The following is a 16,833-nucleotide window of genomic DNA, read 5'->3' as shown; positions in this document are numbered from 1 at the left end:
AAGTTTCCCCTAGCAAAAGTGTATTATTTGGATTGAACGTTTCTTTTTAATAATTCAATAATATTTATTGGTCAATGTGTGTTCAACGTTTTGGAATAGAGTATTCTAAGCATTGGAAAACAAAACACCGGCAACAGAAAATAGCAGGGAAACCAGTATACCCCTGCCAACCACTGCCACAATTTTTCCAATAATTTTGCCAAAGTTTTGAGTGTATTTCAAAGTTTTGGCTACCACTGTATAATGAATAGATAATGTGTTTGTAAATTTTAGACAGTTCTTCAGCCTCAATTTTATCCATAAATTTGATCAGATCTTAAAATTTATACTAGCAAATTAAGTCTTTTTGGAAGCTGCCAAAATATTGGCTGCCTCTCCACATCATTGCCAAGTTTATGTAGGTGTGTTGAGGTCCCATCCTTGCCTGTAGGATCCCGCCACTATGACAAGTTTGAACTGCTGCCCGTGTTTGATGTTGGAGTCTTGTTGGAAGATGATGAGTCATCAAAGCTTGTCTTTGCTCATATCTATTTGCATGTAGACTCCTCGTCTCAGGTTTATATTACTGCTTGAATCTGAATGTGCATTAGTGTAGTTTTAGCATTGTTGAATGCTAACCAACTATTGTAGATAACTTATTCTCAATTCACTAAAGCACTATGCACTAAAATCTTTGTCAGTCATAGAGCAAGTACACTATAGCTGCAGTATAGCATATGCACGTGCTATTCAGAGAAAGCATCTCTCTGGGTGCTATGTGATAACTAATTCAAAAATGTGTGCTTCAGATTGTTGTAACTCATAGAATATAGTTAGCTGTTCACAAAGTCCAGTGTTATTTAAACACCTCCACCCTCAACTAAAATAATATCCCAAAGAACTGACAAATATATTTAGGCATAATTTTTTTTCATTGACGCTTTCAATTCAGTTCAAAGTTCAGCCGCTCAGGATTTCAAAGAATTTTAGACAGATATTATGTTATGTAAAGCTGCTTTAAAACAATGTATATTGTTAAAATGGTATACTTCTATACCATTTATATTATATTAATTATATTATATTATATTATATACTTATATATATTTTTTAATTTAATTAAATAATAATAACAACTAACAAAAATGAAAGGTTATGTTAAATATATTATATTTTGGATCTGAATCTTCATTGTGCAAATTTCTACAAATGATCTAATTAAATTGCCTCCAATCAATCAAAACATTTTCTACACACATAATATGCAAAGATTTCCTTAGAAAATAATGTATCAGATACATGTGAGATCTCTGGAATTTGCTTTGCAGATGAGAAACTTGACAAACCACATCATAAACTGGAAAAAGCGAATTAATATGAGCACAGCATAGATTACACAAAGAAAAGGTGCTAAAATAAAAAAACAAACAACAGTTCTTCAATATTGTAACAGTCTGGTACATTTGTGAATGATTTGGATTCTGGAATGCAGTGAGATGTTTGCATGATGTGTTTGTTGTTATAGGTGGACAGTTGGCTTACTGTAACTCCACCGGGAGTTCTAGATGTGGGAGGCCTGCCTAGGGGAAGAGAATCCAATTGACCAACTCTTAGTCTGTAATAGTTAAGGTATGTATTCCTGACAAGCCTGTGATTTGTTGACCCATTGACGTCTCTGTGATGTGGTGGAGGTCTGGTCTTAATAGGCAGTTTTCAGTTTTTTTGTGGTTTTCAAACTACAGCCAGGATGGCAATAGACCCCAGCATTGACTCAGATTTGGTTCAATGCTGCTAAGTGTGATTAGTTTCTTGTCAGAGTTAAATTGATCTGCTTTGTGTCACTGTTGAAATAACTGATCCTAGATCAGTTATTCATTTGAATAACAGCTTTTGTTCTTTGATGACTCATGGAGGAGCTGATGTGGTTAAATCATTAGGAATCTGCACACTGTTAAACCTGGCCCAGTTATTTTGGTTCAGTAGGTTACCCAAGTATACATTCAACATGGAGGAAATATTCTTTGACTTAGTCATTTGTAGAGTCAGCAGGCTATGTTAGTCTGTAACTTCTCTTATCCAAATGTGACTCCTCATCAGAGCTTGTTATATTATTAGATCTTAAGTGCTCTTTGTCTCACCTAAGAGTAAGGCACAGGTGTTTTCCGATGTTTGAATAGACAAGCACTTCTCTGTCAAGCACTCTTTCCCTTTCACTAATAATACATGACCGCACACACAATCCCTGCTCTTTTCTTTCTTCTTTGGCTGCCTCTCTGTCTCTTTCTCCAAGTAGTCTTCCTCAACCTTTTCTCCTGAATGTTGATTGTCTCATGAGTGTTAATGTGTGGCCCCCAGGCATTTGTCATGTATTTCAAAACCATCTGACTGTTGTGCACTATCTAGCTATTATTAGAGACTGGTAAAAACGGCTGCTCCATGCTCCCAGTCAGTGGAAAAAGTGTGTATCTAACTGGTAGAGAGGAGCTGAATGATCCTCAAGACCCAGACTAGAGTCTTCGGGGAGGAATGTTGCTAAACAGCACATAGTGACAATTTCATGTTCTTATGAAACAGAGTTGTTTTGCAAACTAGTTCATGACATGCTCTTTGTGTGTGTTTCCAAGTGTCTGGTCATCTGATGAAAGGCAATCTCATATGATATTCTTGGTACTAATGCTTAGTTGCCCCATGAAAATGCTCCTTCAAACACCCACAGCCTTGATTTTGTGCTGTACAAACTTGTTTCATAAAAAGCTTATTAAAGACAGAACATAACATTCTAATTGTGTGTCCATGCCAGACATCGGAAAATTGATCAAATAAAGTTTACTGGTGCGATGCACATTTTCTTTTGGCCAGGATCAATTAATTTATTAAAAATTATGGAAATTATGCATGCAGTGACTTAAAGACACTTCTTCTATGATATGATTGTTTTTCATTTCTAAATTAAAATTAAGTTTAATATTTCGTTGTGCAAGAAAATTATAATATTATAATAGACCCCCTGTGTGTCAAAGTCAATAAGTCTCTATAGATAATTTGATGGCAAAGGCTAGGTTAATTGTAAAATGTAATGTTTAAAGAACTTGAGGACAACAGCATGACATTTTTATTTATTTATTTAGAGTCAAAATTTTTGTGTAAATAATAATAATAATAATAATAATGGTAATTTAAAAAAACATTATGATTATGAAGAGTATATAACTAAGAACTAAGAACTAGTCATTATCCCTTTGCCCATAACATTAAACTAGCACCACATTTTACGAAATTTGTGAATTCTGGTAAACAAGTATTTATTATGTTGTAATGTCCCTTGTTTGGGAAAATTACTGCAATATGGCGTTTTGTTTTAAACATTAAGGATGGTTGGATTTGGTTGCATGTTTAAGCTATGAGAAATCTGAATGATCTTCATTCATTTTCTTGATTAAGAAAACAGCAGGGACACTGTCCTCCACACAGAAGTGCTGAGAATGCACCTCTGATGAGTGTGAAATGTTATACAGTATCTAAGTGAAACAGAGGAATCCACAGACATTAACCTGAAGAGGGTCATGAGTGGGCTGACAGCAGAATGTAGCCTACTGAGGCAAGCTTTTATAAAAAGCTTCATTCTTTTTATAACGTAAAACATTTATCATTTATTTTCCTTGCAAAAAAAAGCTTAAGTATACCATTACACAGCTAAACACAGTCTGATCCAATCTGATCTACAGACAAAATAATAGTGAAGTGTTGTGATTCATTCTTGCTGTAAGCCAGAGATCACTTTCAAAATGCTTGTGTGTGTGTGTGTGTGTGCGCGCGCGGGCTTTCTGGCAGCATTTCAGTAGTCCTGAAATATGTTTTAATACATGTCAAATAAGAGACAAAAATTTGCTATAAAAAACAATGAACCATTGTTGGACAGAATGTGCCTTTAATGTGCAAATTGTATTAATATTTGCATTAGGGATGTCAGTTTAACTCTTTAATTTAGTACAATTAAATATACATAAAAATAACATTCAAAAATTAATCTTGCACATGAATTCCATAATAAAAATAGATTTTCCTATCACAGGAACAATTCATTCTTAAAGTACCACCGATGTCTAAAGTCAATTTTTTTATAATGTCATTTCAGTGATTTACTCTTCACTGGGGGCTTGTCTTAGCAAAAGTTTATATATAATGAATTGTATTAATAATTAAGTATATCATGTAATTATTTCTATTATTTTTTATTGATTGACAGCCCCAGTTTGCATATTAGTAGTAGATGTGATCACTGTTTTTTTAGAAAATTAAATTAACATATTTTATATGCTTATAGTGTTTCTATCTGTTCAAATAAACAAAATAAAATAAATAGCAAGCACAGTTAGTGCTGTTTGTATTGTCTCACTATACTCGGTGTCAAGCACACACACACACACACACACACACACACACACACACACACACATGTTGTGTTTCCATGTTTTATGGGGACATTCCATAGGTGTAATGGTTTTTATACTGTACAAACTGTATGTGCTATTGCCCTACACCAACCCTACCCCTAAACCTACCCCTCACAGGAAACTTTGTGCATTTTTACTTTCTAAAAAAAACTCATTCTGTATGATTTATAAGCTTGTTTCCTCATGGGGACCTCAAAAATGTCCCCACAAGGTCAAAATTTACTAGTATTACTATCCTTGTGGGGACATTTGGTCCCCATAACGCGATAAATACCAGGTACACACACACACACACACACACACACACACACACACACCTAATCATGTGCGTCTGCTACTGCCAGCCTTGACAGAGAGGATCCAGCAGTCTTTTACATTTCCCCTGCGTTACTGAAGCAGACTGAGCATAGGTGACCCTCCACCTTCTAAAAATATGTTAAATCCATTCTTTAAGCTCTGAGAACTCAGCACCATCTCCACTGATCAAGTACAGTCTGCAGTGTGTGATTAAACACGGGGGTTGTAAAGGTGAATTTGTATGTCCCATCCATGTCATAACTTCCTTTGTTGAATTAACATTTAAATCCTTCTCAGCTTTATTGTTGTGTGCAGTTATAGATCAAATATGAGGATGGGATGAGGATGAGGATGGGAACCTTTTACCTTTACTCAATTACATTCCAAGTCAAAATATATTTCTACATTCCAGAGAAACATTGGGTACCTTGTTATCTGGAAGTAAAGCAATAATTAACATTAAAAATGGAAAAATAGGCACCACTCAGCAAGCTTAGTGAATTTTCCCCATAGCTTTGAAATCTCATTCGCACTTCTGAATATTCAAACATGCTGAGACTCGATCAATCGTGAAATAAAACAGCCAGTGGCATTTGGAATCACTGACGTCAAACTTGGTATATTTGCAATTAATATAACTGAATTTTGAGAGCATTAGCCCAGGGAAATATGTTCAGTGAATCAAGATGTTTCAGTCTGTTCCATACACAAAGCTATTATATGCCTTCAGAAGACTTGTAATATAGTGCATCAAGCTTTATGGTGCCTTTTTTGTTGTCAGTTTTTAGAATGGTCAAATGCTGCTATACAATAATACAATTTCTGTCTTAAAATAGTATCCTTAACGTTACACATTTTAATGTTCTACCCTAAGTGAGGCTTGTTTTCTCAAGAATATACATTACGTATATACTGCTGTTACCATACATACACACAAATCCACACAGATGCCTGTAAAAAGACACTCATATGCAAAACCAGTCACACTTTGTATATAGAAATGCATGCACAGATTCACACATACTCAAACGAAATATGAAATAGACAAACTTATATAAAACTTCAAACTTATTGTATTATAATTATACACACACACACACATCCATGAACCTATAAGAACAGACCTGCAACTCAGTTGAGAACCGCTGCTCTATATGATGTGCATTAATTTTCTCCTCTCTTTATTGGCTGGGCTATAGAGGAGGCTAATAGGCCTTCAAAGAATTACTGAGAGTCTCAGTCTCACACAAAGTATGACCAGTCCTCTGCCTCATTGGAGCCCTGATAATGAGAACATAGACCTCTATGATCGTTCACAGTGAGAAGACGACAGCAAAGTTCATCAAATCCTCTATTTAATTTACACACACACACACACACACATACACACGCACACGCACACACACATGGGGACTCTCCATAGGCGTAATGGTTTTTACACTGTACAAACTGTATTTTCTCTCCACTTACCCTAACCCTACCTCTCACACTAAATTTTCTGCATTTTTAAATTAATTCTGTATGATTTATAAGCTTGTTTGGAGGACCAAAATAATAATAATAATAAATTAATTAATTAATTAAATAAAATGTCCCGACACGGTCAAAATTGACTGGTATTGCAATACTTGTCGGGACATTACTTGCCCATACCATAGACTTCCATTTTTTTTTTTTTTTTTTTACAACCAGTTATAAAAATACTATAGACGAATCCACACCCTAACCCATAGAAAAAAACTTTTCATTATTATTATTATGTTATTTATTTATTTATTTTAATTTTTTTTCATTTTAAAAATACAAACAGCTAATTTTGAACATTTGATATTTTCATTAATTAAAAAAATATTTGAAAATCATGTGTATTTAATGTCTGTATCCACTGAAATATTGGTCTGGTCTATTGCTGATTAGTCATAACATAATATTGTCAGGCTGAGCTCTAACCCCACACTGTAAAAAAATGAATCATGGGTCTTGTAATTTTCATTTAAAAAAATTAAGGTGAGAATTAAAAATATTGTGTATATTTCATTAAAGAAATTGTGATTCAGTGTTGTATAGAAAATATTGAGGACTTTTTACTAATAAAACCAAGAGATGGGTTTTCCTAATTGTTTTAAAGGAAACTTGAGCAGTTTTGGGTCTTGAATTGAGGAACTGATTAAACTAAAAAAATTAAGGAAAGAAGGCTACCTATTTATTTTAAGAGAATTAGCTCAATTTTGCAGTTTTATTTTAGAGGTGATTGTTAGTTCCCAGCATGCTTTGCATATGGCTGGATATGGAGAGTAAATTTTGAAATTAAATGCTATTTTATGTGTTTTTGAGCGAAGGGAAACATCTATTAATGTTTAATGTTCAGTTATGTTTGACATTTGAAAGAGTTTCTGTTACAGTGAAGTTTCCATTGCACAGTGCAATCGTTACTATTGTGCAGAAGAGTAGAGCTTATTATGGATACTACTCCTCTAAGGCATTAAGCCTTGTTCAATGAGCAGTAGCTTTGCTAGTGCTAGTGCAGTACTTTCCAGTATTTCTCAAGTATTTTCCTACTTGAGCTGTTTGGTTGTATACAGTCTTTTAAATGTACAAAATAACTCAAAGTCAAATACAAACAGACCTCACTCAAAATCACAGACTTTTGAGAATCAACTTAAAATAAATGAGCACATTTTACTAATTATATTAAATTCATTGTGTCATAGATTAATTAATTTAGGAGATTTCACATGATTTATTCAGGTAGATTCCATTAAAAAATCAAGCCTGGAAAAACTACTCAAAAATATTATGTGTAATATTGTTATCATAATTTTTATAAGTAAATAGCTCGTTCCATTTTTTACAGTGCATTAAAGTTTGATCTGTGTCTGTGTGCCTCTTTCCTTAAATAGGCATATAGATAATGAATTGCAAAAAATACCCCTAATAATTCAGGAATCCTACTATTGATTCTTAATTTAATTTACATTACATTTACTTACAACTTATTATTGTATGTATAGTATTGTTTGTGATGAAGTATTGTAATTTTGTAACAACATCCTGCCCAGGGACTGCAGATGCAAATTAGCTTTAACTAAACTAAACTAACAGTAATTCAGTCAATCGGATAATTACAAAGAGTGCTTATACTTTTACTGGAGTAATATTTATCAGGATATCTGTAGTAGAGTTGATCATTTTGCTTGGTCTACACTAATGCTTACACACACTGAAAAGAGAACTACAACTGGGCCAAGCACGTTGTTTAGAAATTCTGCTCTTTTAGAATATCAGTATTGCTGGTTTAGAATGATTTTGAGAAATTTTACTTCCCTTTTATATGATGGCCAATGATTTCATGTGAATTTTATGCAACCATTATTTTAACCATTATTTTCTGACATGATGAAGTATATTTGTATTGTTTTTATGAAATTGTTCAGTTATTTTCTACAGACAGTAAGCAATTACAGCAAAACTTCAATAACAAAACCAAGCAAATTCTGATACATTTTATGACACAAAATGTAGCCTATGTAGAAGATATTTAAACCTGTGATTTATGCTGCTATATCCATCAAAGAACGTATTAGCTGCCAAGGTATTTCAAACTGTACAAAAGGCAACAAACACCATTTTATTTTGTATCTCTGCATTCTCAACAGAAACTCTTGATTTGAAATGTCTTAGTTTTGCAGTTTGTCAAGTATCAGAGGCAATTTCTGAGGATTTAAGGATTTTGTAATATCAGGTGACGTCATTACATCTTCAATTCAATTTTACACTCTAAAAAATGCTGGGTTGTTTCAACCCAACTTTGGGTCAAATATGGACTAACCCAACTGTTGGGTTAAATTTTGACATTAAAATTTTAACCCAAAAGTTGGGTTAGTCCATATTTGACCCAAAGTTGGGTTGAAACAAGCCAGCATTTTTTAGAGTGTACATGGTTTCACAGAATTTAGTCAGAGAACAGTCTTTACCCTGGAACATAGAGTAATCTGAAATTTATACTGTTTTTATTAACTTTACATTTGTTAACTTTTTAGCTTCAGTAACATACAGTGTAAATTGAGTATTTCATTATTATATAAAAGACCAAAGCCACTTGAATATGGTTAATATTACTCTGAATGAACAGTCCGTTCATCTTAGTTTCACTGCTATCTGATAAGAGATCTTGCCTCAGGCTTCATGTCATGTGCATGCCCTCTTTAGGACAGAAGATGTGTGTAGAAGACACACGCGCACAGAGTGTGTGAGAATGTTAAGTAATGCTAACATCTGAGTAAACAAATTAGAATTCATATGCAGCTGCCATCACACAAAAAAATGTTAAAGATGTCAGAATCATTTCCTTTTGATCAGCTCACATCACAGTATACAAAGAATACATTACAAGTTCATATAGACTACTTTTCCAACCAGGCTCTAATTTGTTCATTACTGTTTTTTTTTTTTTTGGTTTGAAGGAAGTCCTTTGGGTGTCGTAGTCTTTGGTGCACATATGGGTGTGCTGGAGAAGAGATTGGGAGAGGCATTACATGTATTTTTTTTTTTATAAAATTCGTTTAAATTAATGTGTGCCTGTGTGTGAATATATGCGTGTGACCGGTTTAAACGAGTGGGTGAAAGGGTTATGGGTCAAGCATTCTAAGCTTTCAGGAAAACTTCCACTCACCTCACAGGAACAATCAATCCTCACCCACGCAAATCTCTACAAAACCTTTATGGTCTCAACTGTGAATTTAAAACAAATCCTAACAGGCCTACTAAAGACCTGCTTATTCAAATAGCAAAATTCTTTAAGCAGAATTCTTTTGTTTTGCATAAACATTAATGTGTACAGGTTTGAATAACAGTTTGCATTGCAAATTGTCTTGTTTGGCTAGTTCATTTACATGAGTAAGATGTTTCCCCAAGAAATTGCAATACAGTTTAGTGGAGGTTCGCCTCATGCAGATCTGCAGTGATGGCCATAATTCAGTACTGTTGACTTTTTGTAGGTTCACTGCATGGGCCTGCCATGGTAAACTCACTCTTTGCTTCTCAAGTTGGTGATTCTGGCACAGAACACTCACACCTTAGATGGGGGCCCCATCTGTTCTACACACAGACAGCATATCAAAATATAACGGTTACAGAACACAGATAATACAATGTCAGACAGGTCCCTCCAGAAATTGAATTAGTTCTTCCATGAGTGCTCTCATTTTATATGAAATTTTAAATTGTCTGCTTATGTGATAAGAAGATGTTATGATTTTTATATAAAACCTATGCAGATTCTTTGGGATGCAATATGTCTAATTATGAAATATTATTTTAGATTTTTTTTTTATATCAGAAATATCAATAATATAATTTTAGAGCCTTTCTTTGGTAAATGTTTGGAAATTAGGTAGTGGAATAGTTTTTCTTAAATAGACTACTTTTTTTAAGTAGAAATATCTCCCTCTAATTGAATTCATGGTACTTTTAAAAATTAAAAGTAATTTATTCAAATTTAAATGAAGTAATGTTCATTTATCTTTCAATATTTTCCTAAAAGCTTCCAATCCTCACTGCTGTGTCAATGTTGCTTCTTTCACTTACAGAACACAGAGGTGTAAAGTATTTGAGTAAATGTAATTATTGTACTTGAGTATCTTTTTGCATTTTCTGTAGTTTTACTGAGTATCAAAGATATTAGCAACTTTTACTTTCTACTTCACTCCATTTTTGAATAAGCATCTGTACTCTTTACTCCACTACATTTGTAATGAGTGTTGCAATTACACATTACATTTTCACTATTCTCCTGGGTTTATCCTGTTATTATTGTAGAAGTTAAATAAACAAATTAAGCAAAAAAAAAGTGTTGTTTTAATTTGGTTTTAGAAAATAAACATGATTGCTCTTCTCGCAAATCAACTCTTTCTTGTTTTTCACTGACATGTCTCTTTGACTAGTGCATCTTTGAGCCTTTAGTAAAGTAAAATACTGTTAAAACCAGATACTCTAAAACTTTTACTGAAGTTGTTTTTAAATTGGTGATTTGTAACTTGTAGTCCTTTTCACTGTAAGGTAAAGGTACCTGTACTTTTACTCAAGTATGGTTTTCAGGTTTATACCTCTGACAGAACATAGAACACAGTAATGAATACAGAACACAGTGATGTAAGACTTATGCAAAGATATAATTATCATGTATAATTCATATAAACATTTCCAAGTAAATAAATAATTAAATACATGCTATAATGTAATCACAAAAAAAAAATCTTCAATGAGGAAATAAATTACTACAGTTATTGTGTTACAGAGATGCCATGTGGCAACAGTCATATGGTCTCAATTTTCAATAAACAATGTTAGAAAACTATTAAACAATTATTTAACATCAAATATACATCACAAACTCCAGATGTAGAATCAATATATGTAATAACGCAATTTGAGGAGTGCTTTAGTGTGATTATTTCCTCTATGAGTTGCCTGGTAAGGTTTTTTATTTCACCTTTTATTTCCAGCAATGCAATTTGACGCACTTTTTTTCTGAATAAGAAAAGAAAATCAGAAAAGAAAAATTATGTTGTTATACTGTACACATCACGATTATGTTATATTAGTATATTATATTAATTTGTTGTTTACTTATAATACATAATATCACAACATAATATAAAATTCATTGTAAAAAAACAAAAATGTATGAATTGTCTGGATCCAGCTGTCCATTAGGAACATTAATTTCAGCAGCCTCTCCAAGGTACTGCAAGCTTCCTGATGAAACCCCTGCCTCTATCAAGTAATTCATCCACATATCAGCGATATTAAACATAAGTGAATTCCTCTCCTGTGGAATAAGCTTTTCAGGATACAGGTTAAGCCTGATTTCATCATGCAGAAAGCCGTGGCAATTAACCACGAATCACTGTGCATAAACAGCCAAAACCCTACTAACAGTCTTTCAGTACCATCAAACAAGAAAACAGAATCTGACTTTGTTGGTTAAGCCTTTAACAACAAATAATGGATAAAAGCAATCTTAAAAAAAAAAAAAAAAAGGAGGACAACATTTAAACTCTCATTTTCATTTTTTTTAATGCATGTACAATAACCCTCATGTTGATCATGAATCATATATAATCATGCCAATTCAAAAAGTTGTCCTTGCCAAGAGCCAAGACATGGGATTTCAGTAAGCTGTTTATTTAACTTTTCCTCCTCCCGAGAAATGCTAATGTACAAGACCTATTATAATTGTACTACTCATCCATATTAGTTCTTAATGTCCAAAATTGTTTCATGCTGTTTAAATAGAATTTACTGTTGCATAAATACCAATGACACTAAATCATGTTTAAAAAGAAAGAGAATGCACATATTATTTATATAAATAATACCTCCCCACCCTTTACAAGGATACAGCTAGCACTAACCTCTTATTTGCTCTGGTGGTTGTTCAACTATGCATTTAACAACTTTTATATTGTAAGGTGGCTGCAGAAATCAGGTCGGGTAAGTTTAGCCTGGAGGGGACCAAGGCGTGTTGGGGGTGTTTTCTGGGGGTGGTTGCTGCTGTCTTTCTACATTTAGTTTGCACATTGTCTCTCGGTTGTTGTATGTGGACCAGCTTTTTTTTTGGATCCCACACCCACATGACTGCGGAACCCAAGGAGATGTTTGGAGTTGACACTTTTTAATAGGGTGTGTCCTGTTCCAGTGGTGACTCATCAACCTCCCTGAGATTCACCTGTATACTGAACGTGTGGTGTTACCTTTACAAACGTGAGAGCAGAAACAGTTTTAATCAGGGCTACTTGCATTTTCGCTTGGCAGATGATTGCATATTATAAACATATATACAGTAGCAGTAATTATTACAATTTAAAATAACTAATTTTTATTATACTTTATTCCTGTGATGGCAAAGCTATTTTTTTTGCATCCATCACTTTAGTCTTCAGTGTCACATGATCCTTTAGAAATCATTATAATATACTGATTTGGTGCTACGTTATTATGACTTATTATTGGTGCTCAATTATTAATAATGATTCTTACTATCAATGTCAATGTTTTGCTGCTTAATATTTGTATGGAAACCATGATAAAAGAACAGCATTTATTTGAAACATAAATCTTTTGTACCATTATATATGTCTTTACTGTCACTTTAGATCTATTTGATTTATTTTCTTTTTCTTACTATCCCCAATCTTTTAATTGAAAGTGTATCACGTTTTTCAAAATTGATATGAATGTTTCTAGTGCACCAAATCAGCATATTAGGACGATTTCTGAAGGAATATGTGACACTGAATACTGGAGAAATGGTTTCTGAAAATTCAGCTTTTCCAGCATTTTCTATTTTAAAATAGAAAACAGTTTTAAATTGTAATAATATTTCACAGTATTTTATAAGTCAGCCTTGGTGAGCATAAGCGACAAAAACATGAAAACAAAAAACTTATTCCAAACTTTTGACTGGTAGTGTATACATACACACAGTAGCCCCTAAACATGTATAAATGTCTTTGGATTGTATAATTGCAATATCAACCCAAGTGGAATTACAAAATACAGATCAAGCATACTTTTCAGCAACACATTTCAGTAAGTTTTCTCAAATGATAAAACAATAGATATAATGTTGAAAATACACATAATATTGTTCTGGTTGAAAAACTTTGTGGAACATGTTCATAATGTGATGAACTACACCTGTAGTTATGCTACATTTGTGTTAACCCTATTTCATTTATCCACAAGCAATGGTTGCATCGAAAAGTTGAAAAATGTTGACTCCGCAGGTAGCATACGAATGACACAATGCTTGTGTGTTTCTGAATAACTTTTTCAACTTTTGATTGAATTTCTAGCAAGAAATTAGTATTGTAGTAATCGAGTTTTCGGCTTAGTTATCACCCTGTTTTGTTGTAGATCATTGGACCATTATGCTGCATCAGAAGCCCGTCCAAAATCAGTTTCATTAGGTACCTTTGCACACAAACACTGCCTACAAAGTCGATAAGGCAGAGGCAACAAGTCAGCTGCCTAGGATTTTGGATGCAGCCAATCACTCTGACAGCAGTTGCTTAATAGTCATTGCAAAAATTGTGAAAATGGTTCAGAGAAAAGGTCAAGTAATTTTGTCATACATTCAATTACACATTCTATGGCCAAATCATTTTTGGGACCACTGTATGTAAGGGGGCCTTGCTCTACAGTTCATACACTCTAAAAAATGCTGGGTTATTTCAACCCAACTTTGGGTCAACTTTGGACTAACCCAACTTTTGGGTTAAAAATGTAATGTAAAAATTTAACCCAACAGTTGGGTTAGTCCATATTTGACCCAAAGTTGGGTTGAAACAACCCAGCATTTTTTAGAGTGTAGATGGTATGTAAAAACATATGCAGTTCTACTTCAGCCCATCCAAAATGGTCTTATCCAAAGATGTTCAAAAGTTGTGTTTTTCTTGCCAGTCTCTCTGAAAGGCCAGCAGCTCTCGAGGATCATTGTGCACTGCAATTTGCTTTCCCTGAGGACGCAGGTTGTTGCTGGAGACAGACAGAGTGGGCAGTCTTCACTTACCTCAGACAGAGTCATGAACAGGCAGGCAGCAGCGAGGAGGAAGAGAGAACCTCGATCCTGTGATAGCCATATGAGATTCCATATGCTCTGATGAGTCATTTCTCCCTCCCTCCCTTCCTCATCCTCCACTCCATCCCTCCCTCCCTCCCGACGTATGAGCCTGAGTCATCAGCTAGCTTTGTTTCTCTTGCTCCAACCATGCTGCCTTGTCTCTTTTCTTTCTTTCCCACCCTTTACTTCTTTCACTATTTCTGTTTCAGTTACGCTGCCACTACTTTCTACCTGTCATTCTCATTCTCTTTCTCTACCTGTATGAAACTAACAGCAGGAGAACAATCGGTTAGAAATGAACATACATTCTGAGCAACGCCACTGGTATTTCCCCATTCACATCAAAAATTCCCCTCACTGCTTGCCTGGGAGACAACGGATGGCCCTATGCCAAGATGTCAAAATGCACCGTGAATGAGAGAAGCAGATATATTTGACCTAAGAGTTACTGATTTGAACGCGCAACAGATCACAAGCATTGGGATCTGGATTTTATGGGAACATTTTTAGTACCTGAAACGTAACCAATTGTAGTAACAAATCTCAGATTCTATAAACACTCTTCTCTAAAGGATGATGTCCAAAAGGAAAGCACATTTTGGATCTAATCACTATATTGCAGATCCGGTGGGAGCGGTTATGTTAGGACTGATTTAAGAGCCGTTAATAGCTGAGCATTGCAAGAGCAATAAGGATTTTTAGGGGCATTATGACTGGGTCAGTATAACACAGCTGCCCCTAAAAGTCCCTCACTTTTCTTGCTGACTTATTCACAGTCTCTTTTTTCCGGGATCTGCCAGCTTTTCAAGAAATGTTTAAGGTTTATACCATGGTTCTAAAGATTAAAACTAAAGCCTAAAGTAATGGTCAGTCTGGACTATAAAATCCCTCCTCTCCCTGAACAAGGGCAAACCATAATGTCAGACCCTTATTATTAGAATGCATTAAATGACTAAATGATTTCAAATTATAAACTGAACATTTTCAGCGGTTTACAGCAAGTCATTTACAAATTACAAACACCTCTTGATCATTCAGGCAGATTTTTCACAGTACAAAACTTTGTGTGCCCTGCTTGTTATAATCAAATTATGCAAATAAAATATTATAATATTAATTGAAGTCAAAGCAGGTGCTTAATGCAAACTCCTGAGAAACGGTCTGGTAAAACGGTAAAAACGACTTGCTAATCATTGGTAAATGTGAAAATAAGTAAATATGAAATTGTTTTTGTGAAATAATTGGTAAAACAAATGTATTTTTTAACCTGTATATTGCGATCGTATTATGGGTATTTTTAAATGCACGCTTTTAATCCCTATATTAGGAGCTAAGGTGAAATATAGCAAATTAAATATTTTATTATTTTCTTTTATTATTTTAGATATTTTCTACATTTTGATTGTAAAAATATATTTAACATACCACTTCAATATTCACAAATAGTTCTACATAAAAAAAAAAAAAAAAAAGAATAACAAAAGTAAAAAAATAAATAATAATAATAATAATAATAATATGATGCCTATCTAGGTTTTATACTGAAAAATATAACTAAACATAACAAATATAACTATATACTATATAAAATATAACAGACATTTCTTGTTGGATGACGGACCATCACCTTCAACTCAACCTGGCTAAGACAGAACTGCTTGTGGTTTCAACAAACCCATTCAAAAAAAATTTCTAAAAAAAAAAAAAAAAAAAAAGAATAACAAAAGTAAAAAAATAAATAATAATAATAATAATAATAATATGATGCCTATCTAGGTTTTATACTGAAAAATATAACTAAACATAACAAATATAACTATATACTATATAAAATATAACAGACATTTCTTGTTGGATGACGGACCATCACCTTCAACTCAACCTGGCTAAGACAGAACTGCTTGTGGTTTCAACAAACCCATCACTTTATAAAAAATTCACCATCCAGTTAGGCTCATCAACCATAACTCCTTCAAAAATATGGAATGCCAATCAATTATTTATTTTTGCTTTTTTACATTTCTTTGTACATTTCTTTCTTTCTTTCTTTATTTCTAATTATGGCAGGCTTGGCATTCCATATTATAATGAAAAACAACTACTCATAACTAAATTCTTAACAAAAGTGTATTATATATTTAATTTGAACATTCATAATACATAATGTAAGTTCACAAACTTGTGTACAAGTGTATCAATTTTCTTTCTTTCTTTTCTTAGATAAAGTTAACAAATACTGTAAAACTCTTACTCTAGCACTTTCTATTCTATTTTAATTCTACTTTATCTATGTATCTTCTTTCTTATTAAAAAAACACTAGCTTTCTATTTTTTTCTACTTGTTTTTCTTTGTGTGTGTATATATATATATATATATAAAAATACCTTGCTACGAGTGCTGCGTTAGGCTAACCGAGACTTGTCATTTGCACTTACATATTGTTGCTCTTTTGTTAGTTTTGACTGCCTTTATTGTAC

The sequence above is a fragment of the Sinocyclocheilus anshuiensis genome, unplaced genomic scaffold (assembly GCF_001515605.1).
Source record: "Sinocyclocheilus anshuiensis isolate Anshui unplaced genomic scaffold, SAMN03320099.WGS_v1.1 scaffold314, whole genome shotgun sequence".
Taxonomy (NCBI): Eukaryota; Metazoa; Chordata; class Actinopteri; order Cypriniformes; family Cyprinidae; genus Sinocyclocheilus; species Sinocyclocheilus anshuiensis.
Note: the sequence above shows the minus strand (reverse complement) of the source record.